Below are 7,577 nucleotides of genomic sequence, written 5' to 3'. Positions count from 1 at the left end.
TTGTTTGTCTCATCCCTGTATTTAAGATATTGGTTTTGATTTTATATCACACAAACATGTATGAAATCCAAATGCACTGAACCTGAATTCAGCACACAATTCCTTGATTCAAACCAGTTAGTGACCAGTACACATTATTAAGTGTTTGTATGCTTTAAATCTGTTGTAATAAATTATTTAGCTTTCAGTGTAAATGCCAGGATTGTAAAGATTAGCTATTTTGCCGGTATGTTTCCTGCTTTTCAACCAGTTATTGTGTATGTTAGAGCAAACAATAAGACTTCCCACTGGTCAAAGATGATTTGAATTTCTAAAATAAAGAAGAACGTTATTTGACGGATCGGCATTGGTTGAATATGTGTTGTTTTGCACCTGTACGTGCTCACGAAAGTTGATGTTGATTTTATCTGGCTACACACCGTATCTTTAATGTGCTGTATTATATAACGCAACCATATGAAAGGCTATGGAGAATAAACTATTCAGTATAGGAGAGCTGTAGCTCCGCCCACCGGTTAAGTGGAGCAGAGCATGCTGGGCGATCTCCAGCTCTGTGGATAAGGAAGTAACTAGAGAAAAGTCAAGTGATTAGTTCAAGCCATCTATTGTTTTTTCCTTTAGTTAGCATTATTTGTTTTACCAAGGCCAGTGTGTATCCTTCAGATATATGAGTACATATTTCTTACTCTTCATGTGTTAATGTTGTGGACGTACTCGCTGACAATTATGTAGTTTATCTTTGTTATGCTAATTCGCGTTTTTGCCACAAGCTAGCAAATGCAAGCTTGCTAGCTCGGTTGTTTTTGTCATCTCATTTCGGACATTTGTGATTTGTATAGTATAATGTTCCCCAGTGCCTTGTTAATATGCCCTGTAACTATAAATACTGTATGTGTGAAGTATAGTTTATTTGGTTTTATTGTGGATTGTGTAGACATGCATGCATTCAAGTTCATGCAGTTATGTGAGGATGATGCTTTGTAGTGCTGGGTGGCTACACCCTTCTGATCTTTAATTAGTGAAGTCACAGCCATGTTGTTAGGCTGTTTTGTCCTGTGCAGCACATAACCTATTGAAGCCATATTATTGTTTATTACCAATGTAATTGGAGGATGTATTAAGCTTATACCTGCCATTTACTATTGTATTTACATTCCCCTTTTACTTTCATAACCACACACACTCTTGGTTAAAACAATTGTCAAGCCATACCTGCTAATGCGCAAGAGAGACACGCCCTGCTTCCAAGTCCCAAAGGAAGCGGTGATGCCAAGCTTTAGAAGCACGGAGAGACGGCTTGCTAAGGACCCAGAAAGAGCTGCAGCTTCCAGTGCCGAGATACAGAAGCTGATGCAGGCAAGCCCAGATAAGAAGTTTAAGCCCTGACATACTCAAGAAGGAGAATCGTGGTACATCCCCCACCACATGGTGAGACACAGCGGCAAGAAATCGCATCGTATTCAACTGTTCCTCCCAGTTCCAGGGTCTCAACCTGAACGAGTCCCTGCTGCTTGGACCATTCTTGGGTGTGCAGATTAGACAGCCTTGAGCTTTGGCCTGCCCCAGAGGAGGAAGAAGATTCACCTGAGTCTACCCTAGACTTCAGCTGGCATTGCCAGTTGGAAACCTTGGAGTACAAGGATCGAGCCGTGGACTACAAAGTGCCGACCACGTGGAATGTGTACAAGGTTTTCGCCAGCCAGTACGTCCACCTTGGGTTCATTCTGCAGTACACCCTTCAAGTCAAAGTGTTGGTCCAGCACCTCTGGGATAAACACTGGGATGACCTTCTTCTCCCTCAAGATCTACTTCAGGCTTGGAATGATTGGGAAGAAGAGCTACAGATCCTGCCATGCATCACCCTGTCTAGGTGCTACGTACCTGCAGATGTCGACCAGTCGAGTGTCACCAGAGATGTCCATGTATTCTGCCACGCATCTGAGAAAGCCTAAGTGTCCGTTGCGTACCTGTGAACAGAAGATAGTCACGGCAAGACCTACCTGTTCAGAGTTGCTCATAAGCAACTACATTCCATGCCAAGACTGGAGTGCAGCTTACCAAGCTACTAGAGGAAGAGCTTACCTTGAAGATCGACCAGACCATCCTGTGAACAGATTCCACAACCGTGCTGATGTGGCTTGTCACTTCAAAGTTTTTGTAGGCACCAAGGTGGCTCGAGATTCAAGAGCTAACAGATCTCCATGCAGGGGGTTACATGGCACAGATTCTGGCCCTGAGAGGATGTTCGCAGAGATCCGCCGCACTTTTTGGATCATCTGCGGGCGGGAAGTTATCCGTCACCTCCAGCACACTTACAAAGAAGGCTGTCAATGGAAATACAGACCTGCTGTCCTCAAGATGGCTGACCTGCCAGCTGCACGCCTGCACCTCTTCAAGCGGGTATGGAACGCTTCAGGCCCTTCCAGGTCAAACTGGGATGGTGCATCGAGAAGAGATAGGGGATAATCTTCAAGTGTCTCACCACGAGGGGTCTACACTTAGACCTCCTGATGGCCCTTAGAAGATTCATCGCCCACAGAGAGAGGCCTGCTGACCTGTGCTCCGACCAGGGAACCAACTTCCGGGGAGGAGAGAAGGAGCTGCGTGAGGCCTTCGCTGACTTGTCTCCCATCCTGCAAGAACAACTTGCAAAACAGAAGATTGCCTTCCACTTCACCCCCTTGCAGCACCGCAGTTCTGAGGAGTTTGGGAGAGAGATTCACTCCGTTAAGACTGCGCTCTACACTTGGAGGGTATCCTGAATTCGAAGCCCAAATGTAGCCTATAGGTCCAAGACCCCTGGAACACGGTTGGAGAGCCCATAGCCAACAGAGCCTAATGAAATACAGTGCCTTCGGAAACTATTCAGACCCCTTTACTTTTTCCACATTTTGTTACATTACAGCCTTATTCTAAAATTGATTACATTGTTTTTCCCCCCATCATTCTACGCACAATATTCCATAATGACAAAGCAAAAACAGTTGTTTATATCACATTTACGTACGTTTTCAGACCCTTTACTCAGTACTTTGTTGAAGCACCTTTGGCTTCAAGCATTGAGTCTTCTTGGGTATGACGACACAAGCTTGACATACCTGTATTTGGGGAGTTTCTCCCATTCTTCTCTGCATATCATCTCAAGCTCTGTCAGGTTGGATGGGGAGCGTCGCTGCACAGCTATTTTCAGGTCTCTCCAGAGATGTTCGATCAAATTCAAGTCCGGGCTCTGGCTGGGCCATTCAAGGACATTCAGAGACTTGTCTCGAAGCCACTCCTGCGTTGTCTTGGCTGTGTGCTTAGGGTCGTTGTCACGTTGGAAGGTGAACCTTCGTCCCAGTCTAAGGTCCTGAGCACTCAGGAGCAGGTTTTCATCAAGGATCTCTGTACTTAGCTCCTTTTATCTTTCCCTCGATCCTGACTAGTCTCCCAGTCCCTGCCGCTGAAAAACATCTCCACAGCATGATACTGCCACCACCATGCTTCACTGGGTGATTGTGCAAAGCTGTCATCAAGGCAAAGGTTGGCTACTTTGAAGAATCTCACATATGAAATATATTTTGATTTGTTTAACACTTTTTTGGTTACTACATGATTCCATATGTGTTATTTCATAGTTTGATGTCTTCACTATTATTCTACAATGTAGAAAATAGGTTTTTTTTAATAAAAAAACTTGAATGAGTAGGTGTGTCCGAACGTTCGACTGGTACTGTAAGTATTCACACCCCTGAGTCAATACATTATAGAAGCACCTTTGGCGGCCATTACAGCGGTGAGTCTTTTTGGGTAAGTCTCTAAGAGCTTTACACACCTGGATTGTACAATATTTGCCCGTTATTCATTTAAAAATTCTTCAAGCTCTGGCAAGTTGATTGATGATCATTGCTAGACAACTGTTTTCAAGTCTTGCCATAGATTTTCAAGCAGATTTAAGTCAAAACTGTAACTAGGCCACTCAGGCAGAAACATTCAATCACTTCTTGGCAAGCAACTCCAGTGTAGATTTGACCTTGTGTTTTAGGTTATTGTCCTACTGAAAGGTGAATTTGTCTGCCTCTAAGATTTTGCCTGTGCTTATGTCTGTATTCCATTTATTTTCATCCTAAAAAACTCCCTAGTCCTTGCTGATGACAACTATACCCATAACATGATACAGCCACCACATACTTGAAAATATGAAGAGTGGTTCTCAGTGATGTGTTGGATTTGCCCCAAACATAGCGCTTTGTATTCAGGAGAAAAAGGTTGCTTCTTTGCCACATTTTTTGCAGTATTACTTAAGTGCCTTGTTGCAAACAGGATGCATGTTTTGGAATATTTGTATTCTGTACAGGCTTCCTTCTTTTCACTTTTGTGGAGTAACTACAGGGTTGTTGATCCATCTTCAGTGTTCTTATATCACAACCATTAAACTCTGTAACTGTTTTAAAATCACCATTGGCCTCATGCTGAAACCCCTGAATCGTTTCCTTCCTCTCTTGTAGTGCTGAGCAATGAACCGAACTGTTGGTTATTTTTCAGTTTTAAAAACAAATAATTGACCGATATCAGTTCAATTATTTGAATTCCATTTCATTCGTTTTTTTCCCTGTGAGCTCAATACTCACATCGCCCAGTTTCTCTGGAGATAAATCAGATCCAGCCTGAACTGTGCGATGTAGTAGGGAAATGTCGTTTCCAACAGGCCAATATTCTATATAGTTAATCGCATAAAACTTGGTAATTAACTACAATGACCATAATCCGTTGCGCATCTATTTGTTCGGTCTGTGTTTCTTTTACGCTTGCTAATGACGAGAGAAGAATGCGCAATGATCATCAGGTGATATCGAGAGCAGCTGTTGCTTTGCGAGGTATATCTACCTGAAAATACATGATATAAGTCAGCGGTTCCTCAGAGCGTGCGCAACGTCTATTTCTATGGACACAAGCACTGTTCATAACACAAACTGGTTTACAGGTTTAAAGCTTATTTCATGCAATTCTTTACATTTTGCTATGTCTAATGTGTATTCATGTTATACAGTATTTCAGTGATTTAAACATTACAACAAAATCAATGGGCTAAAAACCTAGCTAATAAACATTAGCTGACATGAGCTAGTTGATCTGAACATTTCTGACAAGTTATAAATAGCTCTCTAAGGTCTGCAATTTTTTATTTCTTTTATATTTTATTTCACCTTTATTTACTTAACCAGGTAGGCTAGTTGAGAACAAGTTCTCATTTACAACTGCAACCTGGTCAAGATAAACCAAAGCAGTGCGACAAAAAACAACAACACAGAGTCACACATGGGATAAACAAAAGTACAGTCAATGACACAATAGAAAAATCTATATACAGTGTGTGCAAATGGCATAAGGAGGTAAGGCATTAAATAGGCCATAGCAACGAAGTAATTACAATTTAGCAAATTAACACTGGAATGACAACTAATTGACAATGACACAGCAATGACTCACATGACAAGAGGAAAACTGATGATGCACTACCCAATTTGGAAAAAGTGCATTCTACTATTACACCCACTGATCTGTGATTGTTAGTTGGTATTCAGCAGTCGTAAAAGTATGCATTATTTATTCAGCAGTCATAAAAGTATGCATTATTTACTTTGAAGAACAACAAAATAGGGATTTTGTCAGACAGCATAGGCAGCAGCTCTATAGAGATTATAGAGATTAGATGACTTGGAATTAAATAAAGTAATCAAATAAAACAAATGTAGTATACACAACAACTGGAATATTTCATCTAAAAGTAAAGCAATGTGAATAAATGGTTAATAAGTGATATGCAGTAATGGGCAGTCACTACCATCATGGGACTTTTATTCATTGTTTTATTCTGTGTTGTTACTGAATTCAACTGAATTCAACCAACAATACAAAATACATTTAATGTTAAAAAAAAAATTATCGAAAGCAAAATGAGAAAACCGTGAAATAATTTCTATAATCGAACCGAAAAAAACTCAAAAAGCAGTAATCGCTCAGCACTACTCTCCGGCAACTGAGTTAGGAAGGATGCCTGTATCTTTGTAATGACTGGGTGTATTGATACACCATCCAAAGCCTAATCAACAACTTCACCATACTCAAAGGGTTATTCAGTGTCTGCTTTTTTTTTTTTTTTTTTACACCTACCAACCGGTGCCCTTTGCAAGACATTGAAAAACCAGCCAGGGGGCTGGTCTTTGTGGTTCAATCAGCTTGAAATTCACTACTCGATTGAAGAACCTTACAGATAATTGTACGAGATTGGGTATTCATTAAAATATCATGTTAACCACTAGCAACTTATTATGCAATTTGTTAAGCACATTTTTACTCCTGACATTGAGGTATTGTGTGTAGATCAGTGACACAAAGGCTCAATCTAATACATTTTTCATTCAGGCAGGACCACAGCTTTCTGAAGGCACTGTACGTCTTCTCAAAGCTACGCAGAAATCAATGCAGGCTGCTGAGGGGAGGACAGCTCATAATAATGGCTGGAATGAAATCAATGGAATGGTATCAAATGTGGTTCCATGTGGTTGATACCATTCCATTGACTCCATTCCAGCCATTATTATGAACCGTCCTCCCCTCAGCAGCCTCCACTGGCAGAGATGTTCCAAGTCAATGTCCTCCCCTGTAGATTTGTTGTCCATCCAGACACTCAACCTCTCTGTGCAGGCCCTGATGGAAAGGGTGGACTCCAAGGAATACTCTCTTATTGGACTGGTGGATGCGCGACCCGGGCTGGAAAAATCCTGGATCATTGTTACTCTAACTTCCGCGGCGCATACAAAGCCCTCCCTCGCCCTCCTTTCGGCAAATCTGACCACGACTCCATTTTGTTGCTCCCAGCCTATAGACAGAAACTAAAACAGGAAACGCCCGGGCTCAGGTCTGTTCAACGCTGGTCCGACCAATCTGATTCCACGCTTCAAGATTGCCCCCGATGTCTTGCTCCCAGACAAACTATACAGCTTCTTTGCTCGCTTTGAGGACAATACAGTGCCACCGACATGGCCCGCTACCAAAACCTGCGGGCTCTCCTTCACCGCAGCCAACGCGAGTAAAACATTTAAACGTGTTAAACCTCGCAAGGCTGCCGGCCCAGACGGCATCCCTAGCCGCGTCCTCAGAGCATGCGCAGACCAGTCGGCTGATGTGTTTACAGACATATTCAATCAATCCCTATCCCAGTCTGCTGTTCCCACATGCTTCAAGAGGGCCACCATTGTTCCTGTTCCCAAGAAAGCTAAGGTAACTGAGCTAAACGACTATCGCCCCGTAGCACTCACTTCCGTCATCATGAAGTGCTTTTGGGTTGGCGCCCCCCCTTGGGTTGTGCCGTGGCGGAGATCTTTGTGGGCTATACTCGGCCTTGTCTCAGGATGGTAAAAGTTGGTGGTTGAAGATATCCCTCTAGTGGTGTGGGGGCTGTGCTTTGGCAAAGTGGGTGGGGTTATATCCTGCCTGTTTGGCCCTGTACGGGGGTATCAGTGAATGGGGCCACAGTGTCTCCTGACCCCTCCTGTCTCAGCCTCCAGTATTTATGCTGCAGTAGTTTATGTGTC

The sequence above is a fragment of the Salvelinus sp. IW2-2015 genome, linkage group LG37 (genome assembly GCF_002910315.2).
Source record: "Salvelinus sp. IW2-2015 linkage group LG37, ASM291031v2, whole genome shotgun sequence".
NCBI classification, from domain to species: Eukaryota; Metazoa; Chordata; class Actinopteri; order Salmoniformes; family Salmonidae; genus Salvelinus; species Salvelinus sp. IW2-2015.
This window is presented reverse-complemented; position numbering follows the sequence as displayed.